The sequence below is a fragment of the Pinus tabuliformis genome, chromosome 4_1, assembly GCF_031772625.1.
Source record: "Pinus tabuliformis cultivar Carrire ecotype Pingquan chromosome 4_1, CPIR1, whole genome shotgun sequence".
NCBI lineage: Eukaryota > Viridiplantae > Streptophyta > Pinopsida > Pinales > Pinaceae > Pinus > Pinus tabuliformis.
In genome coordinates this window covers 992690975-992708861 of record NC_142303.1, presented here as the reverse complement: position 1 = coordinate 992708861, position 17887 = coordinate 992690975, and positions in this window count along the sequence as shown.

The following is a 17887-nucleotide window of genomic DNA, read 5'->3' as shown; positions in this document are numbered from 1 at the left end:
TTGAAAATAAAAGCATAAGTTAAGTAAAGCTTGATTGGGAATGAAATACTAATTCACACCCCACTCCTCTCAGTATTTCTAACAATGATTATGTGATGGTTGTAGTAGATAGGTTTTAGAAGATTATAGATGGCACATTTCATACTATACAAGAAAAGTGATGATGATACTATAGTGGATGCTTCGATCTTCCGAGAAATTATGAGATTACATGGACTACCAAGGACTATCACTTCTTATAGAGATACCATATTCCTTGGAAATTTTTGGAAGAAAATGGACTTCAAGTTGTTGTACAATTCTAAGTGACATCCACAAATTTATAGACAAGTCAAAGTGGTTAACCAGAGACTTAGGAATTTGTTAAGGAGTTTTAGAAGAAAAAAACCATGACATCGGGATTTGGTTTTGGCTCGAGTTGAATTTAATTACAATTATTCAATTAATAGGTCTATTCAAAAGAGTTCGTTTCAATTTTTTATGGAAATTCACCAAGGGAAGTTGTGGATGCATTAAGTTTCCAAATTTGGAGGATAGAAGGAGTGTTGATGTAAGTGATTTTGAAGAGGAGATGCAAGAAATGCATGGGAAGCTCAAACTAAGGCTACAATAAAGTAGTGTTAGATATAATTAAGGGGAAGATTTGTGAAGAAGACAAAAGGATTTTAAAGAAGGAGACCTAGTGATGGCACATTTAAAGAAAGAAAGATTTCAAAGAGGTACATATACTAAACTCAAGTATAAGAAAATCAAGCCATTTTGAATCCTAAACAATATCTATAATAATACATATAAGTTGGAGTTACCAAAGAATTTTAGCATTTCCTTGATATTCAATGTTGCTAACTTGTACATGTTTCATGAAGGAGAAGGGGGCGATGAATAAGGTACCTTGGATGAGTGGTAGAAACAATTTCTCATCAAACCAACTGAAGAATTAGAATAAGTCTTAATGAAGAGAGTTAGCAAAAGGACTTAGAATAATGAGTATTATGGATATTTGGTTGAGTGGAAAAACATAGGTTCTAAGGATGCAATGTGAGTTTCTGAAGAAGAATTGGAATACCTATGAGGGCCTTATCCTCAAAAACATCTACAGTTCACCCACATGAGTTGGAAGCTCATGTTTTTTCTTTCTGTTAACCCCCTAAATTTACCCCTTTGAAAATTTCGAGGGTTGGATTGGCACATTTCATTGGGTTGGAGGTTCAAAGACATATATAAATATAGGTTGAGGGTTGGTTCCTAGGGAGAGTTGTACGATTCATGAAGTGATGATTTAGACGATTTTTTCATAGATCGAAGAGAGTTGTTATTTTTAACAAATTCCCTACTTTGTAGCAGACAAAGCTATAAGGATTGTACAACAATGTGGATCACATAATCAAATTCCTAATGAACTTAGGATTCTAGTGAGGCTTCTTTGGATGACATGCATGGAACTTACTATTTTTAGTAGGTTTTACAACATGCATGGCACTTACTACTTTTAGTAGGTTTTGCATGTCAAATATAATGGTATATTTAAAATCTGTGCGAGATTTTGAGTTTGATGAGTTATTTAAAAGTGATTGTTGGGTGTGGAGCTTGATTATATTCTTGATTCAAAGGTCTTCTTTCAGCCATGTTTGGATCCCAGTCCTTAACGGGGGTGTGGTTGGGCTCCCCCCTCCCCCCTAACTATTGCTGCCAAGGGGGTGGGGGTTTGAGGGCAAGGCTCCGAAAGAAAAATTTAGAGAAAAATTGCCTTGTAAAATATTATAATTTCATAGTAAATTTCGACCACTTATTAGGTAGAATGTATGAAGGTAGAAGTTATGTTAATTTAGTATTTTTTACCCTAGAAGGCAACCTTCAATTTATATGAGGGAATTGTATTGCGGCTGTACATTATTCAATGTGAAAAAAAGAGAGGAGACTATGTTATGATATTTCGACACATAGGAAATAGTTAAGTATAACTTGGTCTAGTGTAGAGTTAGGTAAAGTGTGTTTCTTTACTATGTACTTTTGTAACTTACAATCTGATGGTCACGATATGTTCTAGACATGAAGTGATCCGACAATTCATTCTCTCCTCAGTATTACCGACACTTGATCCATGGCTTAACACCCGAGTTGTCCATGATCTCTATTTAAAGAGCATGGAGGGTCATTTGAAGGGTAACCATTCATGATATTATGTAAATTTTCATTCTTTTATTAATAAATTGCTTGAAGTGGCCGCGTTGGCTCAAGTCGTGGACTGTTCCCCTCTTTGAAGGTTTTAACCACATCAAGAATATTGGTGTATTGATCTATGATCTGTTTGTGAGTGGTTTCCTTTGGTGTTCTGTCTGAGGAACTTACCCTGTAAATTCCTACATGGTATCAGAGCAATTTGAGGGCCGCATCTATTGGTGATCCAAATCTGAAGCTAGTATAACTGCATCTAACTTTAGTTTCCTAGATATACTATTTATGACTGCTTTCAGGCTGAGAGGACTGCTCTATTATGTTAGGATCATCTGTTGCAATGAGGAACCCCTTTCGTTTCATGAGAAAAGGTTTCTGGTAGCCCTAGCTACGTCATTTTTATGATCTGGAGGTATACAGCCTTTATTTGCAGTTCTAGCTATTCATCTCTCTGTTTATTTCAGTTTATTTAGTTCTCTATTTTTTATTACCGGATCTATACCTTTCATTTCTACGTATGCTCTTTCTCCTATGAATTTGTGTGATCTAGGCAAATCAGATACAGAAAGGAAGGATTTTTCTCATGCGTATGCTCTTTTCTGCCACGCCTCTCATAGAGGTCTCAAGTTCAAGTCTTTCTTTTTGTTGAGTTACTTTTTCAAAAAACACATGTATCTTATATTTTAAAGTTACTTTATGTAAAAGTGTTCTCACCCATTATAAAAAGTGAGTCACTTATAATTCTAAAGTCTCTTTATCTTTTGTTTAAGTTACAATTTAGTGGGTAGCTCATAAAGTACCATTGTAAAAGTGACTTACTTGTTTATAAAAGTGAGTCACCTAATTTTATTTTAAAGTGAGCTAATTAGATTAAGTTTGGAAAGGGGGTGGATATTTTTTTAAATATAACATTATCATTCATTTCCGCACATTCACCCATTTCTTCGGCATCTTCACCAACTTTTCTGCAAAAAGCCATAACTTCTTCATCCGGAAGTCGTTTTCAGAGCCGTTTTTTTTAATCAGCCTAATTTTTCGAGATCTTTCCATTGGAACACTTAGTTTAAGTATCTACAACTTCAGTTTCTGTTAAAATGGAAAGTTCATACCAATTTATACTTGACAACACCAACTACTTCCAATGGTGGTCCTACATTGTGCATTTACTTAAAAGTAAAGGTCTTTACATAATAGCCTCAGGCCAAGAAACCAAACCTCAACATGAAGATAAGGCAATCAAATGGGAAAATAGGCAAGATCAAGCACGTGGGTTGATAGGGATGTCTATTTCTCCAGACCTTAGATTCCATATCGCAGAACTTAATACTCCTAATGAAGCAATGAAACAACTCACTAAAGTTTTTGGAATTAAAAATGAAATTAGAGCCCATCAACTCAAAAAATGAGTTGCTTATATTGGACCCCAATAATTTTTCTTCCATTGAAGTTTTTTTGTCCAAGTTCAAGACCCTTAGACTTCTCTCGGAAGATGTTAAGGTTAAGAAAGAAGATGGTAGCCTTATCTATTCCATTCTTACTAAGTTGGGACCAGCCTACTTTACGTTTGTTTCCACCTTCCATTCTACTGGAGAAGCCTTTACTTCTCAAGGACAAGACTAAAAGTCCCCCTCTTTTGATGCCTTTTGTAATTCTTTAATAAGAGAACAAGAAAAGCTCTTATGTCTTGGTCTTCTTAATCTTGGAAACTCTTCTAAGAAAGCCTTAGCCGCCGAGCTGCAACTAAATTTAAAAAATCCTAAGAAGCAGTATCCTAAAAAGAATGTTCCTAAACCAAACAAGTGTCCTAAGCAATTTCAATCTCAAAATGAAAAATCATTTCAACAAAATAATAAGGCAAATAAAAACAAAGGGAAGAAGACTGAAAGACATTTCCATTTTTGTAATCGAGATGGCCACTTAGAATCCAAATGCTTTAAGAAGATGGAAGCCTTGGAAGCAGCAATGAAGAAGCATAACATCCATTTGGAGCACTCTTCAACTTCAACTTCATCTTCAGGAATATCACTTTCTGCAAGTGGTTGTCAAGCATCTTGGTCTGGTTATGCACTAAATGTATCTTCTTCTTCTCATTCTCATGAGTGGCTCATTGATTCTAGAGCTTCTTATCACATGGCCAAAAACAAAGCCACGTTTTCTTCTTTAAATGATTGTAACACCAAAAATATATATGTTGGTGATGATAGATCTCTTAGTGTTGTAGGGACTGGAACTGTTCATCTAGACAATGGTAAATTTAATGATGTATTATGTGTTCCAACCTTATCCTGCAACCTTCTATCTGTATATCAGATAACTCATTCAGGTGAAGGTAAAATCGTTGAATTTTCACCTCACGATGTTGTAATTAAGGACCTAAGAGATCCTAGACAGATTTTAGATACTGGCATTGTTGATGATTCTACAAGGTTGTATAAGTTTAACAAATTTGGGTTATCAAATCTTCCCTCGGTATTTGTTGCTCATAATGATGAAGTGAGCAAACTTTGGCATGAGCGATTTGGTCACTTAAACTATCACTCCCTTCAAAATCTATGCAAAGAAAATATGGTGACAGGTCTTCCAATGGTATCTTGTAGAGATGGTGTTTGTTCCGGATGTGTACTCAGAAAACATCATTGGGGTAGTTTTTAAAAACATGCCTCTTGGCATGCCTCAGCCCCTTTACAGCTTGTGCATAGTGATTTATGTGGTCCACTTCCAATTGTTTCATTCTCTGGCTACAAGTATTTCTTAACTTTCATTGATGATTTCTCTAGACGCACTTGGGTATACTTCTTAAAACTCAAGAGTGAAGTATTTAACCTGTTCTTGGCCTTTAAGGCCTTTGTTGAAAAACAATCTGGACATCAAATTCTTAAGCTAAGATTTGATAATGGCGGAGAATATGTTAACAACAAATTCATCAAATTTTGCACTGAGAATGGAATTCAAATGCAACATACTGTTCCATATACTCCACAACAAAATGGTGTAGCTGAAAGGAAGAATCGCACCTTAAAGGAAATGGCTAATTGTATGCTTCAATCTAAAGGACTTAGTCTTAATTTTTGGGCAAAAGCAATTAACTGTGCAAATTACATAATAAATCGCACTCCTACTAAGGTTTTAAAGAATATCACTCCAGAAGAAGCATGGAGCTCAATTAAACCAGATGTAAATCACTTTCGTGTTTTTGGAAGTGAAGCATGGGCCCATATTCCAGATGAGAAACATAAAGCTTTAGAACCTAAGGGTGAAAAATGTATTTTTGTTGGATATTCTGAAGATGTCAAAGGATATAGACTTATTGCACTTAAGTCCAAAAATGTTATCATTAGAAGGGATGTCAAGTTTGTTGAAAATATATCGGCCTAAAAGCCTAGTTCGGCAGATGTGCCACCTCTATCTATCCTTTTTACTTCTGAAAATATTTCTTCTTCAGATGATGACAGCAAGGATGAAAATCCTCCCCCACCTTCTCAGGATCCTCCTTCAGCTCCTTAGCTTCCAAAATGGGCCTGTGCTACTCGGGATGTAGTAGGTGCTCTTGCTAGTGATCCTACAGATCAACGACGTACACGTTCTCAGTTCGATAGAGCCTCTTCTTTATTGGCTCAAGCTTCAGCAAGTTATGATCATGACACCTTTGCAGAAGCTTCAGGCCATCCAGATTGGGATGTAGCTACGAATGAATAATATCGTTCATTAATGGCAAATGATACATGGGATCTTGTTCCTCTTCCAAAGGGACAAAAACTTGTATATGCAAATGGGTTTACAAAACTAAGTATGGACCAAATGGAAAAGTTGATAAACATAAATCTCGTCTTGTTGCTAAGGGTTTTTCACAAGTTGAAGGCATTGACTATACTGAAACCTTCTCCCCTGTTGCCAAAATGAACTCTATCTGCCTTGTTCTTTCCCTTGTTGCCTCTTTCAAATGGGAAGTCCATAAAATGAATGTTAAATCTGCCTTCTTGCATGAAGAAATATATATGGAACAACCTACTGGATTTATACAAACAGACTCTAGCCTTGTATGTCAGCTTAAGAAATCCCTCTATGGTCTCAAGTAAGCCCCTCAAGCTTGGTATGCCAAAATGCATAACTTTCTTATAGAAATTGGCTTTTATAGGTGTCATTCTGACAATATTGTCTACACCAAGAAAGTGGGCAAGTCTCTTATCATTCTTGTTCTTTATGTTGATGATATTATCCTTACTGGTAATGATCCCAACCTTATAAACCATGTGAAGTCCAGCCTTAAACAGAAGTTTGAAATGATAGACTTAGGACACTTGCATTATTTTCTTGGTCTTCAAGTCTTGCAATCCAAGGAAGGTATTTCCCTTTCCCAGTCCAAGTATGCATGTGATCTTATACACCATTTTCATATGGAAGACTGTAAGCCAGCCCCTTCTCCCTTTCAGTTTGGAGCCAAACTTTCAGTCACTTGTATTTCCCCTAAATTTGATGCTACCTTATACCGCCAACTTGTAGGAATACTTTTGTATCTGACCCATACTCGTCCTGACCTTTCCTTTGTTGTTGGCCTTATTGCTCGGTTTATGCAAAACCCAGATGAAATTCATTGGAAAGCAACTAAAAGAATACTTTGTTATGTTCGAGGTACAGTTCAGTTTGGGATTCATTACAGTGCAGAAGCATCTCCTCTATTGGTTGGTTTCACTTGATTCTGATTAGGCTTGTGACCCTGATGATCGGAAGTCTACTGCAGGTTATGTGTTCACTCTTGGTTCAGGACATATTACATGGGCTTGCAAGAAACAAAGTGCCATTGCTCTTTCTTCAACAAAAGCAGAGTATCGTGGTGCCGTAGAAGCTAGTAAGGAAGCCTTGTGGCTTCGTCAGATCCTGTCAGATTTTGGCTTTCAGCAGCAGCATCCGACTACACTTTGGTGTGATAATCAAAGTGTCATTCAATTATGCAAAGATCCAGGCCAACATCAACGTAGAAAACACATTGAACTGCACATGCACTTCATCAGAAAGCTCATTCATGACCATGTTCATGAAGTGCAATATTGTTCAACAGATGATCAAGTTGCAGACATCTTTAAAAAGGCTCTCACAGAGGTGAAGTTTACTAAACTTCGATTTATGGTTGGAGTTCATGAAGTTGGCACTAAGGGGGGATAGGCTCTAATGCCTCCTTCCTTCTCCTATTGTGTCATATTTGTACATCCTTCAATCCTATCCCAAGTTGTTCTTAAGGGGGGATGTTAGGATATTTCGACACATAGGAAATAGTTAAGTATAACTTGGTCTAGTGTAGATTTAGGTAAAGTGTGTTTCTTTACTATGTACTTTTGTAACTTACAATCCGATGGTCATGATATGTTCTAGACATGAAGTGATCCGATGGTTCATTCTCTCCTCGGTATTATTGACACTTGTTCCGTGGCTTAACACCCGATTGGTCCATGATCTTTATTTAAAGAGCATGGAGGGCCATTTGTAGGGTAACTGTTCATGAGAGAAGCTTATGTAAATTTTCATTCTTTTATTAATAAATTTCCTGAAGTGGCCGCGTTGGCTCAGGCCGTGGACTATTTCCCTCTTTGAGGGTTTTAACCACGTCAAGAATACTGGTGTATTGATCTGTGATTTGTTTGTGAGCAGTGTCCTTTGGTGTTATGTCTAAGGAACTTACCCTGTAAATTCTTATAGACTATGTGAGAGCGAAGAGGAAGTTACAATGGATTTGGTTTTATCCATTCAGTTTGATGGATAATATAAAACGAAGGACTGGTTGTTTCTTCGTGGATGTAGCACAAATTGGGTGAACCATGTATATCTGTGTCTCTCTTATTTTATGATTTTCTGTGTTTGTGTTTCCACAATATTTTATGTGTTTCATTGCTCTATTATTTAATTTCTAACATGTGGCATGTGAGAACTTTCTATTTTTAGTAGTAATTGGATGAGTTGAAAAACATAAGTTCTAAGGATGCATCACAAAATTCTAAAGAAGAATTGGTGCACTGATGAGGGAATTCTCCTCTAAAACATTTACAGTTCACCCACATGGGTTGGAATCTCATGATTTTCTTTAAGTTAACCCCTAAATTTGCCACTTGTAAATTTGGAGTGTTTAGGATTGGCACCTTTCATTATTTTGGAGGTTCATAGACATATATGGATACAGGATGAGGGTTGGTTCCTAGGGAGACTATTTGTAGGATTGATGAAGTGATGATCATACACTTGTTTTGCACAAATTAAAGAAATTTTGTATTTTTAACAAGTCCCCTAATTTGTAGGAGACAAATTTCCAGGGATTGTACATTAGTGTGGATCATGTATTCGAAGTCCTAATGAACTTAGGTTTCCAGTGAGGCTTCTTTGGGTGACATGCATAGCACTTATTGTTTTTAGTAGGTTTTGCGACATGCATGGAACTTACTATTTTCAGTATGTTTTTCTTTGGGACTTGTATGTCAGAGATAATGGTATATTTAAAATACTTATGATATTTTGAGTTCGATGACCTACTTACAGGTGACATGTGAGAACCTTCTATTTTTGGTAGTACTTGCATGTCAATTCAAATTGAAAATTTGGATAACTTATTGAAATATGAATCTGTTGACAGTGATGGACCTGCCAACATCAGGGGATCTCCCTGATATGAAGTCCCAATTAGACCTCACACCGTTTGGTGTAGGAGTCCCATCTGAAATACGACCTGGTTGTCGATGCAGTGGGTTTGAATGATGTGCCTTGGCTGCAATAATGTATAGAGTGATGTATGGTGACTTTGGTGGGAACAAGTGTGTGACTCTCCATAAATTCAAGTGCCATGCATGAAGTTTCTAACACATGAAGGGAAAATGAGTGAGTCCCTTAGAAGTCTATAATGGTATGCAACTTGAAAGGAACACATGAACATAATGACCTCACAAGCTAATTTGTAAAATAATTCACAAGTAAACAATGATGGAATTAAACAACAACACACATTCAACAAGATTCGTACCAATGTAAACGAAATAGTTCATAAGCATAAGTGCAAGTTAAATAACATACATTGCAAACATAACAAGAATAGTCCTACTATATTTACAACATATGAATGAAAATGGGTCGGCTCTAAGATTTTATTAAGTGAAAGATCCAATCATACATATTCGTTGATAGACCACTAGCCCCAATAGTGGAATGTGAAGTCAACACCTATTCCTCCGAAGAAAGATACTCCCTTTATGCTACGGAGAAGCGAAGGCTCTCACAAACTCCCAAGCTCCTGATTCTAAGCCTAAGCCTAGCCAAAAGCTTGGCTCCCCAAAATCCCTTTACATGAGTTATGAGGGTATATTTATAACAAGAGGGGGTGACTGTTCAACTCCCCTTTGTGACTCTTAGAATTCCCGGTTGACTCTTCAACTTCTTTACAGAATGACTCTTCAGTTACATTACATCATTGTGACTCTTCACATTCCAATATTGACACTTGGAATTCCACTTATAAATTAATTACAAAAGAATATCATAATACAATTGTACCCATATAAGACAAAATAGTTTAGATCCAACTAAACAACCTAATTAGACAAAACGGTTAAGCTTGAGTTTGGGGAAACTCTAGCTCAACAACTTCCACTTGATGTTTCTCGGTTAGATAGCGGTGCCAAAATTTGTATTGCGCGATGACATCCCCAAACTATGCAATGGTGTCAGGATGGAGGCAGACTCTAGCCTCCATTACATCCGGGTACAATGACTTGGAACCAGTTTGTGTTTCCTTCCCAAACAGGAGCAACATTGTGTTGATTTGGATTGGGCCACCAATGTACTTGTGCATATTCTATCTTTTTACTTCAAGATATTCCTTAATGATTACCAATCTCAACTATTCCAAGTACTCTTCAATCTCCTACCTGAACTGATTCCTACACTAGATCTTCACGAGTGAAACGACTGATAGGATCCCATATGATTTCACCAAGAAGTCTAGGTTGTTGTACAAATGTGCATATGAGGCCCAAGTATTGGAAATGAACAAGCCAAGTTGTTTGTTCTTCTGGCTGAGCATCTGAACCTTTGCATTCTCTAACTCTGCCTCTTCGCTTGTTTTCTTTCCCAATTCAAGTGGTGCCCCTTGGTATTGCATTGACCATTCATGCACAACAATGATGGCAGCTTGTACATTCCTTAGAGTTTTGACAAAATCTTTACACTTCTGCTACAAGCCATTTAAGTGGATAATTGCATTATGCATAGTGACAAGCTCCTCATAAAGACTGCATGGTCTCTTCGAGTGTTGATACTTCACCGAGTATTGCTACCTTCAGTTCTTCCATATGGACCTATGCGGAAGATGTGTTTTGTACCTCTGCTCAGAATTTTTCAACCTCTTTAATAGCAGCATGCAAGTTCTTTGCCAGTTGTTTGTTCTCAACCATCAAATACTCCATATTTGACTTTGAAACACCTGCAAAGGCCAAGTTGGTTGCGGAAATGGAAACTAGATTTCTTCTGGTGTTTGTCATGATCACCCTTTCTCTGGTGAATGTAGGATATGTGAGGTCATACAGAGAATGTTTCTTCCTTGCTTGTACAATATTTTTTTGAAGCCCATCATAAGTTAGATTTTATGTGTCCATAATCAGACCATCATCGAGAGAAACAATTTCCTCTTCCTCACTCAGAGCTTGCTCTGCTGGATGATAGGGAGACTGATTGGTGACATGTTGTGTACTAGGCATCAAGTCGACATCTTGATTTTGTGGCTATGGTTCCTCCTCCATGTCTTTAATTTCAATCAACTCCTCAATATCTTGAGCAAACTCTTTATCTTGCATCTATTTTCTCTCCTCCTCTAGTTGTTGGTTCTGTTCTTATTCTTCATCTTGTCTCTACGTTGTTACTTCTGTTATTACTTTTTTCCTTTCCTCTTCTTCCTAATGCTTCCTTTCTTCATCCAATCTCTTATGCTCTCATTCCTCCCTCTATTTTCATTCTGCTTCCTGAACCCTCTATTTCCTCTTCTTCTCCACTATTATAACCGCTCTCATAATGATTGGATCTACTTTAATCTTGCAGCTTCACTCTCCCCCTAGACTGTGCACAAACTTAATATTTCCCTTCTCGTGCACTGGGTTGCACTCTTTTGTTGGTGTTTCCTCTGGAGTAGTCTGTGATGTTCCTACAAAACTGATCAACTCACTAGATTTGGAGGCATTGTAACAATTCTTCCATGGTTCCTCCTCCGACTAGTGAAAGGTATTGCTTAGCCACTGATAATGAATCCTCACATAGTGGTCTCTACAAACATTCAGGGGACCATACGGATTTAAATCCAAAGTACCGAATGGAAATTTCTCTATTACCTTCCCTTTGGTATCTGTAACTTTCAAGTTCTTGACCTCTTACAAAACGATTTACATAGGAAGAGCAAACCAAGGTGATTCTTCTTCCTCTGCAAAGCTACTGACAACCTTGTGGAGAGATGATACACAAATTCTTGCATGACTAGCTTATCAATGGCATACTTCGGTAAAATATGCAGACAATTCTGTCCATCAAACATTCTAAGGAAAGTGCCATCTGGTGAGGCAAACCAATCTGCAATCTTTGATACTGCTTCCATTTCCCCACACAACATGCAAGGTGGCTCTTCCTCAAAGATCATCTTATACCATGGAATGAGGAAGTGATCAGTTAGTTTCTCCATTACTCCTTTGTGGCTACACTTTGAAAGCAACTTACAATAAACATACACAGTAGGCCCCCATGGTGTCCAAGTCCATTTCATGCCAAGGAATGCATTATGTGTGCAGATTGCATCAAGTAGATATGAATACATGTAAAATATATATTTCCCTCCTTTGAGAGGACTAAGGGCATTAGATACATGGACCTGCAATTTTTGAGCCAACAAATATGACCTGTTGAATGCTTTACCTTCGTTCACAACTTGGTCCAGTAAGAAAGCCAACCCTTTAGGAAAGGTTGCGGTGCTTTGCTGACCATAGATTCTGCAACATAGGATTATCAACAACTGATAGGCCCTCCTAAGAGATCTTGTATTGTAGGTGATGGTGGTTGTCTGATGAAACTTTTTTTTCTCTTTCGCCCAACCCTTAACGATCTCCTTGGTGCTCAAGTAGTTGGTTTTCACATAGAAGTATGAATCCATGAGTGATTCTGGCTCAGGTAAATGGTACATGAGATGATAGTCTACTACCAGAAAAGAAGCAAGCCTTCGTCCGTTGGTACTACTAAGGGTCATAGTCTTTGGATCCATGTAAAAAAATATCCAGCTAATAACATCTGCACATGGGAATGTTGGGTACCTGCATGAAACCCTGTGTAACCTCGACTTCTGGACATTGGCATACACAAGTCGGTCTTCCATATATGCTCTGAAGATTCTTGCTGAGAAAATTTCATTCACCTTCTACCATGTGATATTTGACTCCTTTTCTATAAACAATTGAGTGTTTGAGTATACTGGAATGTAAACTCACGTACTCTCAACTGCCTCCTCAGTGCTACTCTCTGTGGTATACTTTGAAGCAGTTCTCTTGGATGCCATGATAACAGTGACTGATGAAGAGAAGTGCCTCGTGGGAGGAAAAAGAACTCATGGCAGGCATAAGTTAGCTTCAACAAATCAACTTTCAAAGCAAGATCAAGCAACAAACTAGTGAACTGATGAGGAGGATTGTGTAATTCCTAAGGTCAAGGAAGAGATATTGGTTAAGGGAACTGTGCATTACGCAGTCTCAAAAGAAATTGATGCAGCCTGAGGTGTAACAACCCTGGTTAAAAATCTATGTAAAATTAATAAAGGTAAAATAATACCTTTGTCATGGGACACATATTCCAAGCTAAATGTTGGGGAAAAACATAATGATGGCGATCACTTGTGGTTAATTAATGGCTAAGGAAATTGACAAAGGTAATGGAAAAGGCTTTGGAAAGGCATGAGGCATTTATTGGCATTTTATTTATGAAAATAATGGAAATTAGGAGAAAAGGGAGGTGAAAGGTCACATGTTACATGTGAGGAGGAAAATGAAGGAAAATAATGGAAAATTGAAGAAAACAAAGGCCTCATTAATAAAAAGGCTTATTAGGATCAGTTCATGGCTTTTGTCAGTTCAGTTTTGGAGTTCTCTCTCTCTATTCTCTCTCATACTCTTGGACGCAGAGTTTTCTTGGAGCACTCTTGGAGGAGAGTGTCATACTTGGAGTTTTGGAGCAAGAAGGCAAAGGAAGAGTAGGAAATCATAAGAGGACATCAGGATCAACAACTACAACGGGTTTTTCTTGCAGGTATCGAGTTGCGTATATGTTTCCTCACTAGTTTGGCATGCATGGCTTATGCATGTGGTTATGATATGTCATTCCCATGGAGGATTGCCTAGATTGACAGTGGATTTGCCTAGCCTTGCCATTTCCTCGATAGCCATGGTGTTCTATGTTTTACTTTTGTTTTCTGGTTCATTTTATTGTGCCTTTGATTGTGGGTTGAGTTATTAGTTCCTAGAAGCCTTAGTTGGACAAACACTCTCGAAGCCTTGTAACAACTTGGGTTGAGTTACTAGTCCCCGAAGCCTTGGTTGGAAAAACACTCTAGAAGCCCTGTAACAACTTGGGTTGAGTTACTAGTCCTGGAAGCCTTGGTTGGAAAAACACTCTAGAAGCCCTTGGTGGGTTGAGTTACTAGTCCTGGAATCCCTAGTTGGAAAAACACTTTGGAATTGCAACAACATATGTGGGTTGAGTTACTAGTCCTGGAAGCCTTGGTTGGAAAAAATGCTCTGGAGCCCTGGACAACTTGGGTAGAGACCAATCTAGTGATGTTTAATGGTGTCCAACTATGAGGTGGAATCACTGGTTGAGGGTTGAGGTGGTTTGGCCTCTTGAATCCCTGGATGGTTTTGATTGATTTGTTTTATGAGATCCCACATTCATGCTTGGAATATGGTGCGTGGGTGACTGGTTGAAAGAAAGATTTGGTTCAGCCTAGTCTATGGTCGAGTGGTTCATGGAAGTCCCATACTTGGTCCGCTTAAGTAATCATCAATAAGAGCTCTCTTTCTCCTTGGTATTTTATGGGTAAATACACTTGTTTATATATGGCTTATATGGTTGTTATATCCTTGATATTCTATTAGTTATATGTTGGTTATGAATGAGTTTTATGACAGCAAAAATGTATGACTCTCATCATGTCTTGGTTAATCATTGAATGTAAAATGAATATATGGCTTAATATAAGGTAATGCAGTTATTGTGATGAGGCATTAATTCTCCTTAGTGATTCTCAGATAAGTATGAGACCCTTATGCTCATATTTGTTGTTTAAACTTGTAGAATGCATATTTGTGACATGTTTGACGAAATGTTTGTCATGGCTAGTAGGGGTCTAGTCAAGTCCTTGTTCAAGTAATTACATTTGTATCATTATTCCGTTGTTATCTTTAATTTTATGGAAGTGTCATGTGGTTATGGGCAGTGAGTTGAGCCCTGGGCCTGAGAAAGTGGCATAAAATTCAGATTCGCAGGCACAAAACTACTTGGGAAAGTCCCCAATCGCAAGCATACCCATGCTATGGGAGCGAATGGAGGGTCCCAGTTGTACTCATGCCCATGTCATGGGAGTGACTAGGGGATTAATCCAATAAAAACTTAGTTTGTCTCAGGGGCTAGTCACATGGAAGGTTTGGATGGCTCCTGGGGGTTTTGCAATAGGTCTAGAAGGTTTTTGTTTTTGTGTTTCGTCGGTTCCACTTCCTTAACTAACACATAGAGAGTTGAATCATATCATAGTAACTCTTTGTCACATGTTTACCCCGGTTGGTTGGTTACTTGGGTAGATGTGGGAGTAGGGTGTTACATGAGGCTAGATATTGCGCAATGCGCAGATATGCCTAGGCAAACTAGGATGGAGACTGCGCATTGTGTAGTCTCAGTGGCCAAGGGTGAGGGCTTGAGCCCTGGAACTACACAATGCATAGTTGGGTCAGCCTGGCACTCTGCATTGCACAATCTCAGAGGCTAAGCTGAGAGCTTGAGCCTCAAACTTGCGCAATGCCCAACTAGACAAAGTGATGCATGACCAAGGGATGAGCAAATCTGCCTAGTAAGAGTGTGGGAAACAAGCAGATATGAGTGATAGTGCATGTTAAAGTGTAGTCCTGACTAAGTATTGATAGATCGGTGCAAAACATGTGTGGAAGATCAACATGCAAAAGGAAAAACAAACATTCAATAAGAGTCGTAGCAATGATGACCACTAATGGGCGAAAACAAGAAAACTAATGTGAAACTTGTGAAAGGTGAAAAACGGATTGAAGAAACACTTGTACAAGCTAATATACATTAAAACACGAACAACCATGAAAAGAAACAAGCAAAAAAACACTCACATAAGCCAAACGACAAAAATCGGTAGAAAAAGCAACAAAAGATGACAAATCTCACCTGGAAAAGCGCCACAAACTCCACCGAAGGTTCCTTGATCTCCTTGGGAATGATAGATCTCATAGACTGAATGTACAAATAAGCTATAGGGACATTCATTCTATAGATCTAGGGTTTATGACGTGCATGCCTAAAATCAAGGAAAAAGCGACACTTAGCGAAAAGTTCCAAAAAAGTAAGTGTGCCACCTTCGGGAAACTAATTAATGAATCCCTATTTTCTAGGGATGTTTTTTGCTTTTTTTTCTTTCTTTTTTGGGAAACTTGAATGCACATTGCCAAAAAACGATTGTGCAATTACCGAGGACTAGTCAACTTCTTGCCTCAGTGCATTGCGCAGTTTCTGAGCTCAAGGATGCTTTGCGCAATTTCCATCATCAAGGTTGGGTTGCCATCCATAATTGCACAGTTTCTGGAGGCAAGGCTAGCTTGCCTTCCAAGATTTTGTTGTTTATGGAGGCAAGCCCAACAATGCTACAAGGTCAAGTCAGAAGTTAACTTGTGTTTGAAAGATGTCAAGCCGAGATTAGTACATCACAAGCAAAGCATGAAAAGATGAGTATTTATCATAGCATGAATACTTGACGAGAGTGAAAGATAAGCTCATGTGGATAGAAGCAAGGCTCCAAAATCAAATCATGGGAAAAATTTTGGAGTGTGGTTGTAGCAGCTACAACAAAATCCAATGAACATAATTTCATGAGCTTCAAAGAACTTGTTATTTTTAGCATTGGTCACGTATCAGGCCTAATTACATATTTGGACTCCCCACTGATTTATGAGTTTGATAGTGGAAGTTACGCTTGATGCTGAGGATTTCCTAATTTTAGTAGCCTTGGCATGGCAATGCCAAAAATGTATTTGGGTTCATCATTAGATTCCAATACTAATGAGCATAATATTGTGGGTGTGTAGTGAGATTTCCATTTTTAGGCATGTCATGCATAACAAGCCCCCCCATTTATTTCATCCATTTGATACTTGTTCCTTTCCTTAGGGGGATTGCTTATTTTGGCATGTCTATTTATAGCAAGGTGATGTGGAAACCTATGGCATGTTTATTTATAATATGATGACGTGGTGCCAATTGCGAGTGGACAAGTGGTAAGAGTTTGGATGAGTCATCAATGAGGTGGTGGAGGATCAGTTGACACGTCAAGTAAAACTAGGCAAATTGAATTACTAAAAGCCTTGGGATTATTTTCATGAGAAAAGTTGCCAATAATAAGGAGAAATAACTCAAGTTGAATTAGCATGTTTATGCTCGTAGATATTTTTATTACATGACAACTTGGAGATATAAGTGATTAATATGATGACGTGGTGCCAATTGCGAGTGGACAAGTGGTAAGAGGTTGGATGAGTCATCAATGAGGTGGTGGAGGATCAGTTGACACGTCAAGTAAAACTAGGCAAATTGAATTACTAAAAGCCTTGGGATTATTTTCATGAGAAAAGTTACCAATAATAAGGAGAAATAACTCAAGTTCAATTAGCATGTTTATGCTCGTAGATATTTTTATTACATGACAACTTGGAGATATAAGTGATCAGAGGCTTCCACAGTTATTCATCTTGATGGAGATTTCCAGAAGAGAACTATGTAATTGATTTAGTTTGTCCAACGTTTTGGATGGTTACTCCATCCATCATCAGGGACCAAAGAGCTAGTGAGTGAATGAGTGTTGAAGATCCATTTGAATCGGACCATGTTTATTCTCTAATGAATACTTGGTTTTATATCTCATATAAAAAGTTTCTTCAACACTCATTCACTCATTGACTCTTTGGTCCATGATGATGGATGGAGTAACCATCCGAAATCTTGGACGAACTAAATAAATTACACAATTCTCTTCCGAAAATCTCCATCAACTTGGAGATACTTTAGTCTAACTAAATCAAAGGCCACTTAGTTTCTTTTACACTCAAAGTTAAATTCTACCAACTATGTGGATCGATGAACAACAATAGGTAATTCAACCTCCTCCTCATCTTAGTATGAAATGAAGGGGGAAATTACAATAAATTTAGGGAAAGACTAACCCTCTAATTTGATTTATATTGAGCAAAGAAAGTAGCCTATTATCTTCTCTCTCTCTCTCCCTCTCTTATTATTTTGTGTTGGGATATCAATATCTTCAAGTTTTATGATAGTCATCTTGGTGTAGCTAACCTATTGGCTGTTGTGAAATAAAATAAGCTTTGATCCACTAACTTTGGTTTGTTTAATTCAATGGTATTTTGTGCAATTA